Genomic DNA, 19421 nt, shown 5'->3' on the forward strand with positions numbered 1-19421 from the left:
AAAGAATCCCAATGTGCACATAAGGTCTCTTTCATTAGAAAATACTTGCATTTCTTTCTTGGAATGCTGCATGTATAACTGAATTTCCAACTCATTCACTCTTTTATTCATTCATTCACTCACATATTCATTTATCCAGCAGCAGTGAGCAAAATGACAGAAATCCCTGCATTTAGGAGGACAGGAAACAAACAGTAAGACATACAATAGGGTATGTAGATGGGGAAAAATAAAGCAGGAGGGACAGTGGAAATGGGATGGGTTGCAATTGAAATAAGGTCATCAAGGAAATTAACATTGGTGAGGCGAACAGAAGAGGGAATAAGCCTTGCAGATACCTCAAGGAGTGATGTTCTAGGCAGAGGGAACAGCAAGTGCAAAGACCCTGAAGTGGGAACAAACTTGACTCCTTTGAGGAATGGCCAGGAAACCAGTGGGGCCGGAGTAGAATGAGAAGGCAGCCTCTGATCGGGAGGTCAGCGAGGTGATGGTGGGCTGCTGCTGTAACCTGCGTGAAAGGTTCAGCTCTGGCTCTGAGATGAGGGCACGTTCTCTCCGGGGAAAGTAGCTGAGCCGAAGGGTGGCGGGGATGGAGGCGAGCTAGCTGGAGGGAAGAATTGGTGGTGGTGGTGGACCCAGAACACGGCTGGTTAATCCGTTTTTCTTCTTCTTGAAAGCTTATCAATTATCTCCCAGCCTGCTTTCGGGGGAATGACTGGAAACGATAAACTAGGGGTCCCGTGAGGGAGACCCGAGTTCTGTTCCCCGCGGCCCTGATCCCTTGTTCTTCGCCGCCACCGCGGGCCCCTTTGCCTCCTCTTGGACTTCATCTCTTTCCCCTTGTGACTTTTACATTTGGACCCTCACCCAGCAAAACATCAACAGGTCGCCAGCACCTATACCACACAGGTCACACTTCTCCACCCAGACACAGCCAGCAGATTTTATTTTGATCAACGAGAATTTAAAAGACAGTCTCTATTTTGTTCCAGTTGACTTGTTGTGAACCTTCACTCCCTCTGCTGGTTGTGAGGAATGTGAAAAACCACCGTTCTTAACGCTGCCCTGCTAGGAGAGTTCCAGAGCAACCTGCCAGACGTGGTTCTACAGTTTCCCGTCTAAGCCAGAGGAGGAAGCCAGTCAAGCGGGTACTGGGCATCGAGTAGACGACCTGTGGAGGGAAAGTTTCATCCTCTGCCCCGCCCGTGATGGAGCTCTGGAATCAGCACTTCAGCCCCCAGGGGTACAGGTGCAATGCGGAGGATGAATTCCAGACACTCAGGGCCCGGCTTGGCTCCAGGTGCACAGGTAACCTAGGGCAGAATCGGGGCTTCGAGAAGTGCTCTCAGGGCTTGTCGTAAGCATGAAAGCTTCGTGGATGGTGAGATTGTGCTGTTAAGGAAGCGTTTAGGTAGCTTTATTTAGGGCACCGCTTTTTGCAGAGCTGATTGTAATCTCAATCTGTAATAACTGGTGGGAGAGGGTTTATCTCCAGTCCATAAAAGGCAGAAAATGTTCATCTCTTAATACGATAGTAGGGCAGTGACATTCTAGCCCAAAGTCATTTCAGTTATTCTCTGAACTCATTAAATGACTACCCTGATTGAATCTAGTTCCATAAAAATAAACACTGAGTCCTAAAGCCTTTCTTGGGCTTTAATGCCTTTCTTCTGTGAGACCGCGAGGGAGTCATCACCACCAGCAAAGCATTTATTTTCAAGTTCTCGGGTATGCCTGGTGTGACCTGGAATCCTGTGCCGAGTTAAAGCAAAGAAGCTTGGAAGTAGTTTGGGAAGAAATTAACTTGTATACTTACCATTTTTTTTTTCCCTTTAGGCCACACCGAGCAGCATGTGGGATCTTAGTTCCCCAAGGAGGGATCGAACCTGCGCCCCCTGCAGTGGAAGTGTAGAGTCTTAACCACTGGACTACCAGGGAAGTCCCTGTATACTTATTATTTTAATAGGTCAAGCATTTTCTACTCCCACACATCTGATGACTAACACCCCAAATAAAAGGAGATTCACTTTACATACACCCCATTTCCTGCAAAAGCCAACAAATACCAGACATACATTGTTCAGAGTGTTTGCGCCCCTGCTCATCTTTGCAGGAGGCAGGGAGGTGGAGTGGCTGCTGTCTCCATCCTCCCTTCCTTGGGTGACATGGGTACTGTGTTGATGCAGGTGGTAGAAAGAAGAAAATGCTTGGCCCTTGTCTCTTGTGAGCACTGCTGGCTGCAGGACTGATGTAGTTAGCCTTGTAAGTCAGTCACATGGTCTGTTTTGCCTTCTTCCTTGTATGACAGTTATTTGTGTACTTTCCTTATCGACCTTCTTGCTTATAAGCTCCCTGAGAACTGAAACAATGTCTTATTTTTTTAGAGCACCTAGTATGTACCAATTATTTGTTGAATAACTGAAGAGTTATATACTAGGTTCTGAATAAATGTTTGTTGAATGAAAGAATAAAGGTATTCATTGGAGACTTTTCCAAAGCATACAAGAAGCTGTGGATTGCCTTTAGCCAATAAAAATATTGTTAATAATGTTAGCTATGTGCGTTAAGCATTTATAATGTGTCATGGACTGTGCTCTGCTTTACAAATACTTTCTCACTTATACAACTTGATGAAGTAGGTCACAGTTATTTATCGCCATTTCACAGATGAGAAAACTGAGGCTTAAAGCGATTAAACTACTGTTCAAATTTGCCTGTCTAAGGACTGTGCCCCAACCTATTTACATTATCTTTGATTATTCTCTTATGACATGATTTGGCCACAAGGGGCAGGAGTACCAGGAAAATGGAATCTCATTCTGCTAACCTGAACTTGTATTTTATTTTATTTTTTAATTGATTTTATTGAAGCATAGTTGATTTACAATGTTGTGTTAATTTCTGCTGTATAGCAAAGTGATTCAGTTATACATATACATTCTTTTTCATTACGGTTTATTACAGGATATTGAGTATAGTTCCTTGTGCTGTACAGTAGGACCTTGTTGTTATCCATTCTCTATATAATAGTTTGCATCTGCTAATCCCAAACTCCTAATCCATCCTTCCCCCGCTACCTCTCCCTTGGCAGCCATAAGTATGTTCTTTGTATCTGTGAGTCTGTTTCTGCTGAAACTGTGTTTTAAGCCACCTTTCCAAAACAGAAAAATCAAGAACCATATTAGTGATTAGAGTATGAATATCTTTGGATTTACAGAGATTCAAATATCTGGAATGCCTTTGTAGGGCCTTTACAACATTTTCATTCATTTAATAAAAATGTCTTGCTGTGAGGTACTGCAGATACAGAGATGGTTGAGATACCGCAGCTCTAATGATTAAATCATTAAACCCAGTATGCTGAGGGCTTAATTATATGTGTGTAAAAAGCAACATGGCAGCTTAGAACAGGCAACCCCCAGTGCTACCGGAGACCCATCTAGACAGCCTCCCCAGGGAAAAGGACATTTGAGAGGTGTCTCAAAGGGCAGCTAAGGGGAAGTGGGGGAGCGGAGGCACAGTGATGGAGGGATGGCATGGGGAAGAGTTCACGTGTCCCCTATACTTCCCATTCCGTTCACACTTTTAATCATCTTCAGTGAATGCAATGCCTTATATATATTTTTTAAATAGTGAAGAAATCCAGGTGAAGATTACTAAGTGCTTTAACAGATAACCAGACATTTTTTTTCACTGAAAAATCCATACGACTAAACATAAAATGTTTAGTTAAGGGCAAAATAAGGCATTGATGAATTTTGATGGATTCATGGAGACTGGTTAGCGGAGTTGGCTAGAACACCTTGCAGAGGGACCATTATGAGTTAGAGCCCTTCTTATACCACAGGTCTCAAAAGAACCAGGTAAGAGCAGGTGAATGGATCAGAGCAAATTAATCTCCTCATCCCAACCCCAAACCCAACTCCATTCCCAGTACAGGAAACATACATCCCACTTTGTCTTTTTTTTTTTTTTTTTTTTTTTTTTTTTTTTTTATGCGGAGCACAGGCTCCGGACGCGCAGGCTCAGCGGACATGGCCCACGGGCCCAGCCGCCCCGCGGCATGTGGGATCCTCCCAGACCGGGGCATGACCCCGTGTCCCCTGCATCCGCAGGCGGACTCTCAACCACTGCGCCACCAGGGAAGCCCTCACTTTGTCTTTGAAAGACAGAATTATCAGGTTGTCACCGGGAAATCATGGAATTGCAAATTTATAGCATTTATTTTTGGTTACTGTGAAGCAATAAATGAGAGCTGCAAAATTAGAAAAGAAAATTGCTATGGCTTCTGTTTCTTGAGAACAGTCTTTATACTGACTTAAGCCTTCATAGGTGGCAGAATGGAAAAAGTACAGTTTTTAAATATAATTACTTATGATATTGATGTTTCCTTTCTCTGCCAAATTTCATTAAAATTACATACTTTTTATTCCTTTGCATTTAAAAGTTATGCTAACCCTAATGTTTGAATTTTCTTTGTAAAGCTTATGAAACTGACTGCCCTATCTCCAAGTCATTTAGACACTTTTTCCCGCCCACAACTTCAGTTGCCTGTTAATATCATTTTTTAACATACATTTTCTTATGTCAGACAGGAACACTACCTTAAATGCAAAATTTAAGTATAATCTGTTCAATCTCTACATCATATCTAATCCATGTAAGCCAGACCAGATTGTTTTATTCCTTTATAAATGATTAAACATCAGTGAGTTGGTATAAATAGTGATGTACATAAATATGTATTTCTCAAAACATATGTATAGGTATTTATTCTCTGAAAGGCTCTAACTGTAAGATTTGGTATAATTATTAGCATACATTTTTTTACAGAAAGACTATTTGCTGCATATTTAACACTACATAACTAATATAAATAATGTATGGATGGTAGGCTGTATGAATTTTTAGTAAATGTTAGGTCTAATTCCCCTTAATAAGTCCAGTTGAAAAAAGCACGTTTCAATTGAAAGAAGAATACACCACTTTCATGGTGCTCTAGCAAGTCAAAGGGCTTGTCCATTTTCTTGACATTGTATTTACTCAAAAGAGTTTATCTAAAGGGAAAGAGCAAGGTTGCAGGCAGCTTAGAACAATGTTGTAATTGTGACTAATTAAGTGCCCTCAGCTGTGTCTATACTGGGCCACTATTGACTTGCCTTCCACATACTCAGCTGTAGGTAACCACACTAAAAATTCCTCCACTTATTACATCCCTTGCTGTTCTCATTTCTATGTGGTGAAATATTGACAAATATGTCACAGTTGTCTGTCACACTTTGTTCTGTGAGTAGGTAAACTGAGGATACAACTATTCTCCCATATTTTGAATTTTCTACACAGAAAGTGGCTCAGGGTGTGGGGATACTTATGGGCTAGACTGATGAAATGATTCTGAAGAGCAGAAATTCAGAATGATTGTGCTTGGAGTGGTGCTACCCCAGTACTAATCCATCAACATACTCCAAACACGCTCTTTATAACCACGGCAAGCAATTCCCAAAGCTGCCTGGTAGTTCAGCCAGCAACCAACCATCAACAAAGTGAACTGTGACCTGATCCATGACTGGGTTTACTTAGCATCACACGTTAACCACCGGAGCTTTCAGCCTTACAGACCTATGAGAATTGGCTTTTGTCACCTTGAACAATTCTTAAGCTTTCCTTGCCTTCGTTGCCATGTTTGTAAGAAGATGATGAAAGACTAGATGTGTGTTCTCAAGGTTTAATGGGCACACGAATCTCCTGGGCATCGTATTAAATTCAGATATGGATTCAGTAAGTCTACAGTGGGGACAGAGAGTTCACATTGGCTCCTAGGTGCTGATCCAAGACCACATAGTGAGTACCCAGGAGCTAGCTGATCTCTAGTGAGCCTGTCAACTTGAAATTGTCTCATAAGGGCTTTGCTTGTGAAATATACTTTATCCTAAACTATGTATAAGTTCACAATCCATTGATTTTTTTTTTGCATATCATGTTATAGGGTCTTACAATGCCAGTGGGCAAGATAATGAATGAGGACTAAATTCAGCCCTTGGACTATTTTCTAAAGTTTAAAAACTTATAAACTAATAATAAATGTAGGAATTAGGTGACAAGGCTGTGTGCCCATGATTTTTATCATCAAATACTAAATCTCAACAAAGTAGATAAGCATCTTCGTTATCACTACCGCTTCAGAACTTCATAGGGCTGCGTGAAGGATCCACTAGTGTTTGCTATTTCATTTTCTTTGGTGTGGATAGATACACATTCTGAGAATAGAATGAGCTTTCAAATATTTATATGTGAAATGTTTCATGGATTTTATTTTGATGCATTGATTCTCTTCAAAATACCCCAGAATTCTGGACATCTTAAAATTTTCTCCACTTTTGCCTCTCACCACATTTCTCCCATATACCCCAATACCCCAATACCCCACTCAAGTTCCCAAAGACCAAATTAGATAGAATTTTACCATAGAGAACTCTCCTTCTGGAGTCTTTTCCTTTAATTCCATTGAACAGGTAGGTTCCTAAGAACAGCAGAAATACACTCACAGAATTTAAAAGCCTCTATGGTCTCTTGTTTCTTGGGATGTTATTTTAGCATCTGCACTCAATTTCAAAATCAGCTTGACTATTTCATATCCTTATGATTTTATAAATCTTGAATAACATTCTACATCTTGGTCTCTTGGTTTTTTTGCACCAGTTGCTAAGCAATGGTATGGAAAATTTTAGCAGAAGTATTCATTTCGTATTTTTCTTTAAGAGAGTAAATGCAATAAGAGTACACTTTTTTTAAAAAAAAAAAAAACCTGTTTTCCCATGTTCAAAGCATCATCTGAAAGCCTGGAGTAAAGGTTTATGCAGATAATGCATTCATGATTGAACTATTTGTATATTAAATATGGTTGTAGGATATAAATTAACTTAAGCTCTTGAAATTTATAGATGAATTCAAAAATGTAAATCTGCTCAGAAAAAAAGCTCTTTATCTCATCCGTTTGTATGGTAATTGACAGTTCATAATGAAATAATCTGATGCACAGAGTCCAGCTAAATTAGCCCACCCGTAATGTACTATCTTGAAGTGACTTCACATTCTCATTAGGGCCTTTCTAATTTCTAAAGCAAAATTAATGCAATTAGTGATCAAATCAATACATATTGATCATGAGTTTCTTCAATATGGCATGAAAATATCAGGTCAAAAAGAAAGGGCTTTTTTAAAATCACAGAATTAATATAAGAAATTCAAGTTGTGGGAAAAAAAGCTTTGTGCTATTTTTCCACAGTAGCTACTATTTATGAGAAAGAGGCAATCTTACTTTTTAGCATTGTCGGCATGAAATTCAACACAATGTGCTACACCCCCATCCCTGCCCCCCAACACATCAATACTGTATTCATTGTCCATATGGATTTTTTTCTCCCCATAAATATCCAAAAGCAAATTTTTTCCTCATGTGCAGAATTTCAGATGACTAATTACTCAAAAGCATTTTTGTCTTTTTCAGATGCAAATGTAAGCAAAATTCCAGGGAGAAGTACATCTCCCTCCCAAATCGTCGACCCAATACATGTACCCCTGGCGGAGTGGGCTGGAGTTAAATGTATGCAGGAAGGGACTTGAAGCCCAGAATAAAAAAATCAAAACACATTTGTGAAAATCAAGGGACTGCTGCTTTTCTACATACTAATCAGCTTATTTCAGTGTGAAATAAAAAGAGACTTCCAAGAAAAAAAAAAAAAGTGACTCAGTCCCAGAAGTCCCTGTCACCTTCAGCCAAATGGATTCTGAGACGTGGTTCAATCAGTGTCTACTCCTGTTGTGTGAGGGGAAACGTGTGATGAACTGCCTTAACTGCTCAACTTCTTGGTCTGAGTCGCCAGATTATGTAGATCCTGGGGGATATTTCTGACTAAACCCAGAAAAACAGAACATATTGTTGGGTCAAATCTACCTTTGAGATCTTCCAAAGGCTAAGCTGGGGAAAGGACCAGATCCAAAGCTGTAAGACCATGGGATTGCAGTTGTGGCCGGTGAATTTGCTTCTGCATCTTGGGGACATGTTAGGGCATGAGCCACTTTTCCTAAGTCATATTTCGTGACTGTATTTCCAGAAGTTTTATGGCATGTGAATAAATTCCCTTTCTGTCTGCGACAAAATTCAATTGCTTTGTTTTAAAAAAGGTAATTAATTTGAAGTTTTTCTTGCAATTTTCACACCATATGAACATGAATAAAGCTTTTCATGGTGTGTAAATTTATAAACTGTGATTACTTAAATGAATGGCAGTAACAGGTGTACGTTTTATTTTGTTTACAGACTGGTCCCATTGACTTGAAAGTGATTTCACAGATTTTAGTTGAAGTTCAGACATTTATTCGCTGGAATGAAACTCTGGTGCTTCTGGTGAGGCAACCTGATGGAACTGATTTAATGTCCTCACTAATGTTACTGTTTTTGACATTAGTGTTGGTGAAAATAATACATTTATATTTGCCAAATCATTTCTAAATTATCTCTAGGAGAACAGTACATGCGTTTATAGGTGTTTCTAGAATATTACTTTAAAACAGCATTATCTTAAGTGTGTTCTACTTGTCTCTGGTCCTATGTGATGCTTTGGCAAAAAAAGGAGAAATAAAAGGAGAAATATGAAGTTTAGAAATGCCTATAGATTCCATTGTATTTCTTTTTAATTAATTAATTTATTTTTGGCGGCGTTGGGTCTTCGTTGCTGCACGCAGGCTTTCTCTAGTTGTGGCGAGCGGGAGCTACTCTTTGTTGCGGTGCGCGTGCTTCTCATTGAGGTGGCTTCTCTTATTGCAGAGCACGGGCTCTAGGTGCGTGGGCTTCAGTAGTTGCGGTGTACTACAGGCTTAGTTGCTCCGCGGCGTATGGGATCTTCCCGGACCAGGGCTCGAACCCATGTCTCCTGCACTGGCAGGCGGATTCTTAACCACTGCACCACCAGCAAAGGCCCGATTCCATTGCATTTTGGGGGGTAAATTTACAATGGCTTCTCTTTCCCTGTGAGTGGACCTTTCTCCTAGGTTGGAGGTGACATTATTCCTAGAGGTGGTCCCTGCAGGGGAGTAAGCACTGCCTTGCCCTCTGTCAGTGCCTCTGTCTGTGCCTCTGTCTGCCAGGACCTCTGCGGTGATTGTAGAGCCAGCCAAACCCACCATCCCCCTGAGGCTGCTTTGGAAATGCCTGGGGCCTGACAGTTAAAGCCATTTCATAGAGGCCGCTGGAGCCCTGGGATTGGCCCTGGTTTCTGGACAAGCTCCGAAAGCCTGTGTTTGCTGCTGTGGGCTCTGATCTTTCAGAAGCCTTAATGGAAGCTAAGCGTGGTGCTAATTTGGTTTCATTTGACATCTGAAGTTAAACTTGTAGACATGCCGTGCGTAGTTACACCAAAGGTTACAAGAAGCCTTGCAATAAAACAGGGGCACAAACAACAAGATTTTATAAGAAAATGGAAACCAAAATTTATTATCATTTTGAAAAAGACTTCTCTTAAGACCTCAGTCTGATTTAAATGCTCTTTATTTGTATTTCCCAACTATTTTCACATTCCTATGATTCCCATCACCTTGTAGTGCTTGCCTGTCTGTCATTGCCCAGGTATGTGAGCACCTGCAGGATACACAGCCCTGCCTTATCTTATTTGTTTATTTTTTAATTTTTATAATCAAGCAGAGACCGTAGACACTGAGTTGCGGAGCAGGGAGCTTGAGCTCTTGTTCGAGCTTTGAGAAGTGGTTAAAAGCATGGACTCGGGAGGCCAACTGCCGAGTCTCAGATCGCCGTGACCTTGGGCAAGTTATTCAACCTCTCTCTGTTTGGGTTTCTTCATTTAAAAAATGTGGATGATAATAGTGTGAGCTTCACAGGGTTATGCTGAGTAATAAAGAGTTGATGTTTATAACGCACAGAATAATGCCTGACATATAGTAAGTATTGTATGGCTGTTCATTTAGTTTCAATTTGGTCATATCAAATTGCTCCCCAAGCCTGTTTCCTCACAGGTACAAGTGCGCTATATTGGAAGTGACCTGTACAATGCATGGAGCATACTGCAGGCTCCATGGACACTTCCTGCACCACACTTATAATGCATTGTGCGTGCCCATGAAGGTTCTAGATGGGGCAAGCATGAAAGTACGCTAAAGACATGCATGATAGCAACTTCTTGGGACTCTTGCTTCTGAGCCCACTTTGCTACACATCCGTCGTGGTCATCAGTTGGCTACTTTAAGTTATATCTCTCCAGGTTTTTGTTGTTGTGTCTCATGGGGAGAGGTTGGTATATGCGTGCGAGTATGTGAGAACTCACATTAAAACAGCAGGGAATGCTCAATCCTGTGTTTCATCAACCCTTTCTCTCATCAGCCATGACATTTTGTAGTGTGGATAAGAAAGGAAATCATAGCTAGGTCTCCAGACTGGAGATGGGAAGGAGGCCCATCTTTAATGGCATTGAAATAGGAGGTGAAACTAAACTCACCATTGCTTATTTATGGCTGTAGTTATTTCTCTGTGGTTCCTCCCAGAGGGGTTACTTTCCGTTGTTAATTGGAACTTCTAAGCCATTTTTATTTACAAAGTGTTTTACAGTCATTGGTATTGATGACTTATAATTCCCCCATGAGTTAGGTGTCAGGATGAGGCATTGACACAGCTCCACTCTCAGGAAGCTGGGACGTGAGGGTGGATAAATCTGCCACTCCTCCCACACGGCAGCCTTGGGGTCCTGGTTTGCTTTGTTTTGGCCTGTCAGATGTGTATTACCTTCTCCATGTGTTCTCACAGCACTTATGATTGGATTCCTGGATAAAGGGTCTTTTCAGGAGGGACTGAGAGAAAGAGTGACACAGAATCCACTTAGCAATAATTTTCTTCCTTCTGCTCCCCGTTGAAATGAATTGTCCTTGCAACTGTATGTCTTTCGGCACACTTGTTTTGTTTTTTAAAGAAGTAAGACAAATAACTGCCTGTTTATTGTTAAATTTGTAGTGCCAGTCATGACAAGCATAAGAATAGTAACACTTTTGCCAGTAGGGTGCTTGTCTGTTTTACTAGTTCAGAAGGACTTGATTGATGCGAAAGACCAAGGTCTCAGTAAAGATAATTTAGCCATTTCCATACAGTTTATGCTTGTGTTGGTTGTCTCCTGCAGGGGAGTCCCAGGGGGCAGCTTCGTTGACCTTCCCTCTAAAAGGTAACACATAGGAGATTCCTAAAGGAACCATCGTCTAACAAGACTAATGACGGCTTCCATGCCTATTATCATTCAGAGACATAGAAAGAGGCTTTAGAAATGCAGTACCACATTCCTCCCTTGATGTTCCACATGATCTATTAAGGCGTTATGTGGCAGATAAATTAATCATTAAAAACTTACTGTTAAGTCTTTACAAATAATAACCAGGTGTACTTTGATTATCTTTGATCTCAATATATATTTTTTCTGTCACTAAGCAGATGATACATAGCAGTTTGTTTTGCTGACAACTAATCTGAGAGACTCAAAGAAGGACACTATTTTCTTCCAGTATATTTTCTGCCTCTTTTTTTAAGTTAGATGGGCTACAAAGAAGTTCTTCACTTAGTAGTAGCTCGTGACAGCCGGGATCACTTTTTCATATTGCTTTGCTGGGGTGTGAGTATGAAGCATCTTCATTGTTTATTATTCCAGCTCTCCTCCCATCTGATTTATTTCTCCCATTCATTGCTACTTAGTATTTAAAAGTTCTGACCAGGGGACACGCTCCACATCTTGTGTGCATTAGGCATTCCATGGTACACTGGATTCCACTTAATACCATCACTTTGGATTGAGGTGGATGTTTTTTTTATAATGTGTTTTTGGTCACATTAACCACTTCCAGAGCTAATATTTTTTACGTTCCAAAAAGAAAAAAGATAACATGAAATAATGTAAATGCAACAGTCGAGGGAGATGTATGTTTAAGACAAATGAAAATGCATTGCAACACAGGACAGGATTAGTGTCATAAATGATTTAATCATTTCTTATTAAGAACAACACTGAAATGTTTTAATATGCTTCTGGGGAAACTCGCATGAATAGAAACTGAGTAACTGATGAATTTAGGAAACGCACCAGGAATGCTATGATAGAGATGAGAGGTAACAGAAGAGGACAGGGTCCTTCAGCAGACAGTGGGTTTCATAAAAAAGTTGAAGGAAGAGCGTTTGGTTGAAATCCTTGTTCAGATCTCTACAATCTATTCCATTAAATAACATGGGTTTCTACTGAAAGTTAGTTTAGTGAAGTAAAATTTTTAATTTGGCGTTTCAAAAATTTAATTTGAAAATCATTTCTTTATAGATGTGTGGATTTCCTTTGTATTTTGTAATATATTAAGAACTGCTTTATGGCAAGATATTGAAGTATGGGAGTCACTTGGGAGGGGGAATTAAGATTATTTTTCCAGTTTGTTGAATATAATATATGTGAAAAGAATGTCTTTATTCACTCTGAATTCTGAGCAATTGGTGTTGATAATATGCACTTTTACTTTTTAAAGGTTTTTGTTAGAGATTATTCATGGGAAGCAAAAATAATTATGTCTTCATGAAGATGCCAACTATAACAATAATTTACTTGAGAGCTTGCAATATTTGGGGAGTGTTGATATATCTAAATGTTTTCTTTAAAATAAAAATTATTCTTAAAGGGACTAATGGCTATTGTTAACTATGATAATAGCTAAAATGTACCAAGCATTTATTATGTGTCAACCGTTCTAAGTGTTTTACATGTGCTACCTCATTTTATTATCATAACATCATAATACCTAGTAGGTATTATTTTTCCCTGTTTGTAAATAAGAAACAGAGGCAAAGAGAGATGAAGTAAATTATCCAAGAACATATGGCTAGTGAGCTGTAGAACAGTGATGGATGAGACAATATATGTTCTCTGCTAAATAAATTATGAGGTCTCGGTGATGAAAGTTTTCTTTTTTCATCAGACTGACAGACCAACCAACACCACTCTGGCATTTTATAATGATAAAACTTGAGGTCCAGAGAAGTTAAGTGGTTTGCCTAAGGTCACACAGCAAATTAGTGGTAAACAGGAAAAGGTCTTTTGAATCCTACTGTGTTATTTGAATTGGGCTTGTTTGGCAGCCTACGCTAGACCAGACGGGTGCTGGGTGCCGGGGGTGAATAGGTCCTTTCCCTCAGAGAGCAGGAGGGAAAGGGATTTGGTTAAAGAAAATCAGACCTGGGCTTCTCTGGTGGCGCAGTGGTTGAGAGTCCGCCTGCCGGTGCAGAGGACACGGGTTCGTGCCCCAGTCCGCAAAGATCCCACATGCCGCAGAGCGGCTGGGCCCGTGAGCCATGGCCGCTGAGCCTGCGTGTCCAGAGCCTTTGCTCCAAAACGGGAGAGGCCATAACAGTGAGAGGCCCGCGTACCGCAAAAAAAAAAAAAAAAGAAAGAAAATCAGACCTCTCTTCAACTGTAAACAAGACACACTTGGGAGGAGAGGAAGAGCATGAGTCAGGACCAGCCATAGGCACATGTATGGGGAGTTGACATTTTTCTTGGGTATGATCCCCACTTCCTACCACTACTACCTCATTCTTTTTCCAGTGTCTCCAATTCAGAGTCCTATTGCGTATGCTGTCTGAAGCCCAGTCTCCCGGTAGAGCGGTCTATTTTAAAGTGTTAGTGCTTTAATAATCCCTTTCTGAAGACTTAAAAAGAGACCAGCTAAAAAAGAACATTGCATGCTGATCTTTTTTTTTTGCAGTACGCGGGCCTTTTTCACTGTTGTGGCCTCTCCCGTTGCGGAACACAGGCTCCGGACGCGCAGGCTCAGCGGCCATGGCTCACGGGCCCAGCCGCTCCGCGGCATGTGGGATCTTCCTGGACCGGGGCATGAACCCGTGTCCTCTGCATCGGCAGGTGGACTCTCAACCACTGCGCCACCAGGGAAGCCCCATGCTGATCTTTTAAGTATTACAGCATCTAGGGAGAGAAAATAATTTAACATAAAAGGAGTTTCCAAGTATTCTTCAATTCAGATAATTTAAACAACCAACTTTTCCAGTTATGAACATGCCTGACCTGAAAAAGGTAATAAAAAATTTTGGAAAAACATTTACAATATGAATAATATTACATATTTATTTAAGACTACCTATCTTTGAGATGCTCAATCATGGTCAGATTTTAAAAATAAAACCAAGTCTATCTTAGACTATTATCCTATATAGTATCCCTTCCTCCGTTAAAATCCCTAGGGATAAAATGAAAGCATGCAGAAGTTATTTTCTAAAAGAGTACAATCAAAGCAAAGATGGAACCTTCCTGATTCTCATTTGCCTGAGCCGTTATACTGATTTATTTAGTAATAGTTGCATGGATGGCAGTAGATGCTGGGAATATATAACCCTGGGACTCCAGACTAAAGCAATTATTTTGACTTCTTAGACTTTTGGACTAGTCTGACCAAACACTAATTTTCTAGGGTTTTTGTTTTTTTTTTTCTCTACATGAGTCAACCTTCAAGTACAGAAAACAGACTCACAAGCAAAAATTTTATATCTTTTCCTGTTTTCCCTAAACCTAGTGAAAAAGAAAATGAAGGATTCCTATCCAGAGAGGCAAGTAATTTCTTTTTACTACTATAATAAGGTTATCAGATTTAGTAAAGAAACTACAGGATACCCAGTTAAATTTGAATTTCAGATAAAGAATAATTTTGGGGGGGGTGTATGTCCCATGAAATATTTGGATGCCCTGTATTTTACCTGGCGACTCTGAACAAGGACGCACCCCACTCCTGGTGGAGAAGGGGTGTGGGCATCGCTCCAAGAACCCGTGGGTGCTGGTGGGGGAACAGCCCTTCTGCCATAGACCTTGGTACATGCAGTCATGTGTGTGTGCTATTGTCTCAGATTGCACTGGAGAGATGGTCACTGGCTCTTCTCCATTCAGGGCACCCAATTCATGTTGTGGAGGTGGCCAAGCATTCTGGAACCTGGCCACTGAGGCAAAGGGAACCCATCAATCCTTTTACACTATATTGGTAGAAGCCGCTCTTACATTTTGAGCGTGGCCTTGATGTCTATATTCAAACTGTGAGGTTTTAATCCAGCTGGATTATATGCAAGGTCTGCAGGTTTCATCTAATCAGGCCATAATTTGCTGACTAAAAAAAATAAATTTTATTACAAAGTAGCATTTGTTGTGGGCCCCCTGCACAGTCCCCCAAGGGGGATTTTCCCAGGTACCCCTCCCAACTCTATGGTAACCAAGCCAAAATCATTTGTCCTTCTCAGTCTTGGTTTTCTGACCACCTTTAGATGAAGTACAGGAAATGAAACCATTTGAGGGATATGACTTAGCTGAATGATATTATAACCAGAGCTAAGAAGAGCTGACTCATCCAGCAAGTACTCAATGAAAATTGGCGCTGATTTTTTTTAAATGGTAAAGCAGTTCTCAGAGTAGTATTTATATTCCCAGTCCTGGCTATTTAAGTTTTTGTTTTTTTTTTTAAATGTAAACTAGCAGGAGACACAAAACATGTCTAATGATTTTAAATGTGTAATGTAAAAAATAACTCAGAACATCACCCTTATTTATTTAAAAAAAAAATCTGGTGAGGTATTTTAGCCAAGGAAAAGAAATTAACACAAATTGTGATGAACACCCTTGACCTGTAGTTTGAATAATAAGAATAAGATTTTAAGTCAGTACAGTGAAAGGCATGCTAAGAGCGTTAAACAAAAGAGAAAAGCCAAAAAGCTAGTATATGGAAAGGCATTTGTTCAGTATAGCTGTTTATAATTGCTGAATGGTCTTCTCCTGCAGCATATGAAGGGCGCCTAGTGACCCCTAGCTGAAGAATCTATATAGCTTTGCACCCTTCCCCCACCTGACAGACAGCTGACAGTCCTGCCCGCCTCCGCCCCCTGAACTCCATCAGCTCCAGGGGGAGAGTGGCTCTCTATACAGCAAAGCACACCGCTGATGCAGGCTTTCTCTGCCAGCAATCCATGTCCTTTGTGTGTTTTAGCAGTCAAAACTCACATCTCCTTGTCTCTCCCTTTTTAAAATGATTTGTTTCTCTTCAGTACTTACATCCTAAAGGAAGATGCTCAGAGTGATAGAGTGGTCCAGAGCCTCTAATGACACAGCAGCGAGGCACAAGGAGCCTGCATTGCTCCCTGGAATTCAAGTGCGTCGTGAGTCAGGGCCTGGGGAAGCAGTCGGTGTACATGCAGGTTTTCCACCAGTGGCTTCCTACCCACCATGATTCCATTAATATACTAGAAATTAAGATCAGTGTCTATATGGTAAAAGCTTTGTAAAAAATCTTGTAAGAAAACACAGTAAGATGGATGTTTTTGGGTGAAGGACTATGGTTGATTTTTAAAATTGTATTTGCCATAATTTTAAAATGTTCTAAAACGAATACATATAACTTTACAGGTAAGAAAATAATTGAATAAACTTTCTCTCATAAAGCAAAAGGAATTCTGGTTTGGATATTCGGAGTTCATGCCTCTCATTAGGTTTCAGGAGTTCAGTATAAACTAAGAGTTTGTGTCTTAAGCTATCAATGAACTATCTTCCAAGTCTACGCAAAAACAGGACCCAGGCCCATCACTGGGAAAAGGTAAAGTTCGAATGTCCTGAAGAAATCTCGTTGTTACCTTGGTGAGCTGCCACTGCAGAATCAGTTCCTTTGCATTACTGCATAGCAGTGATTCCTGTACTTCAAAGACCAAAAGCAGGAGAAAACAGCTTAAATTGCGCAGACCCCTCACTGCTGCAGCCCTAGGTGAAGGATGAACATGGGCGTGCCTTTTGAATCAAGACACGCGCAGTTGGCTTTAAACTTCTTGGACTGAGCCAGCTTGTAGCAAATCATGTGGCAGCTGAAGAGTCAACGTAGAAGTCACTTTCAAACATGCAGAAGTGGATCCCCATAAGTGAAATGCAGAATGGTTGGAGGAAATGAATCCCTCACATCTACCCATTCTCTTTTTCTTCTAGAGGGCCTCGGAATCTTCATGGAGAAGTCGGGAACCATATGTATCTCATATATTTCCCCCCGCAGAAGTGCCTGGCACATAGTAAACACTCACTGAATTTCTCTTGAATGAATGAGTTGTGAGACCAATTCAAAATTAAAGCATCACATCTGATTAGTATCCAGTTAGATGAGGAAGCACACATGAGACATCTAACACAATGCCCAGGACCAGAGTGGGCGCTCAGCAAGTGTCGCATCAGTGTCTCCCCTATAGACCTCGAGTATAGTCAGCTTTCTATAAATGTGTGCACTTCAAGATAGTGTTTATCAAATGGCAGCATTTGTGCCTTTGGAGATGTCAATAAGTGATTGTTTAAAGAAAGAAATTTTAAAGTTCTGGGGCCACATCTGTTTCGGAAATGCTGCTTACATTCTTCCACCCTTAGGAATTTTCCACTTACTAAGCGTTTGAGAAGTACAGCAATAAAGCAAGTCGCTTAACCGTTTCAAAAAAATATTTTTTATCCTTATGAAAGTTATATATGCACATAGTTCTATAATATTTGTTAGGAAAAATAGCAATCCCTCATCCCAGCTTCCCATTTCCTGCTTCCCAGAGGCACTGACTGATTCTTCTGGTATTTATTTCAATACCTCTAAATAGCCTTAAACAACCACTCGTACTACTACTCTTTGAGGTTTTGGTTTTAGGTGTTATTTACTGACTTTGGCAATGGAATTGTTGGGAAAAGGGCTCAGGCAATGCCAGAAGCGTCAAACAGTGCGGGCTAGAACCCACAAGTGGAAGGACTGGCAGGGCGCACGGAGAGGTGTGCTCGAGCCAGGCGTGGCAAGACACATCAAGGATGTGCTCTGGAGAGGGACACCTCCATTGCCCCTGTTGCTCTCTTTGTGCGGGAGGCTTGTGGGGAGAACACAACAATGGGGTTTATACAGATGAACGTGGTATGCAGTGGAGATCCACACCTTGCAGCTCCATGCCAGCTGCCTCGGGAAGTCACACACAAGTCTTGATAGACACTGTGCGGAGGGGAGCATGCGTCCCAGTTAACTCATTGCCAGGTAACCAGGAAGAACGGCTGGGTTCACCGGTAGGCAACCCTGTAGTACTGTTACTCCACTGCCCCATCCTGCTGGCAGCTACTTCATACTTTGGTTAGATCAGCATTTATTGTGTTCATTATTATCATTTGAAATGCTGTTCATGGTTGAGCCATATAGTACCTTTTGATTAATATCCCCTCCTGTGCAACTTTTTCCCTGGAGTTCTTTTATTGTTTTAGGTTTGCAAAGTTCTCTATATGCCTATCACTAATTTATCCCCAAACTTTCAATCAGGTGTGTAAACTTCCTCTCAATATGTTCAAACACATTAAGCATCCCCTCCCATTTATCTCCTTGAAGACATCACTCCCAGAGCCTTCCGACCTGCCCCAGTCTGAATGCCTTGCCCAAGCACATGAAGAAACAAACAGCTTTTTAGAATCTCACTCTTGAACTTAAGAGGTCAACCAAGATCACCAAAAATCTGAGGATCTTTGACTTATCATAAAAGACAGAGACAACAATCAAAATAATAATGGTAACAGCAAGAAAATTCTGGAGAAAGCAGAAACTGTGCAAGAAAAAAATCAAGAAGTTATCATTAATTCTTCAGATAAATAAATAGATTGAGTTCCTGAAACAACAGAAGGATACCATGAAAATGGAACAGAGGCAAATATGGCTCTTAAAATTGAAAATATGATTGCAGAAATTTAAAATTCAGTGAAACTTGGAGGATAACATTGAAAAATAATCTCTCAGAAAATAGAACAAAAGACGGTGAGGGAAAAGATTTTTTTAAAATATTCAATCCAAGAATTTCAACCTCCAAATAATAGGATTACAGAAAGAGAAAAGAGAAAAAACTAAGAGTGTAAAAATTTCTAAGAAACAATTCAAGAACATTTCTCAAAACTAAAGTACAGAAGTTGCCAGATTGAAAGAGCTCACTGTATACTGAACACAGTGAATAAAAGTAGACCCCCATCAATCCACATCACTGAGAAACTGCAGAACACTAGGGAAGAGAATATTTCTTAAGAGAATCCAAAGAGGAAATAAGGTAGCAGAAAGAGGGTTCAGGAATCAGAAAGTCCCCAGACTTCTCACCAGCAGCGCTGGAAATTAGAAGTAATGGAGCCCTGTGTCTGACATTCTGATGGAAAATGATTTCCAATATAAAACTCTACACTAAGCTAGACTATTGATCATGTGTGAGAGTAGAATAAAATATTTTAAGTCATTCAAGAACTAAAAATTTATCTCCCATGCAACTTTCTTAGGATATTACAGAAGTATGCCTTTAACCAAGAAGGAGAAAGACACAGTTC

The sequence above is a fragment of the Neophocaena asiaeorientalis genome, unplaced genomic scaffold (genome assembly GCF_003031525.2).
Source record: "Neophocaena asiaeorientalis asiaeorientalis breed wild unplaced genomic scaffold, Neophocaena_asiaeorientalis_V1.1 scaffold505, whole genome shotgun sequence".
In the NCBI taxonomy this organism is placed as follows: domain Eukaryota; kingdom Metazoa; phylum Chordata; class Mammalia; order Artiodactyla; family Phocoenidae; genus Neophocaena; species Neophocaena asiaeorientalis.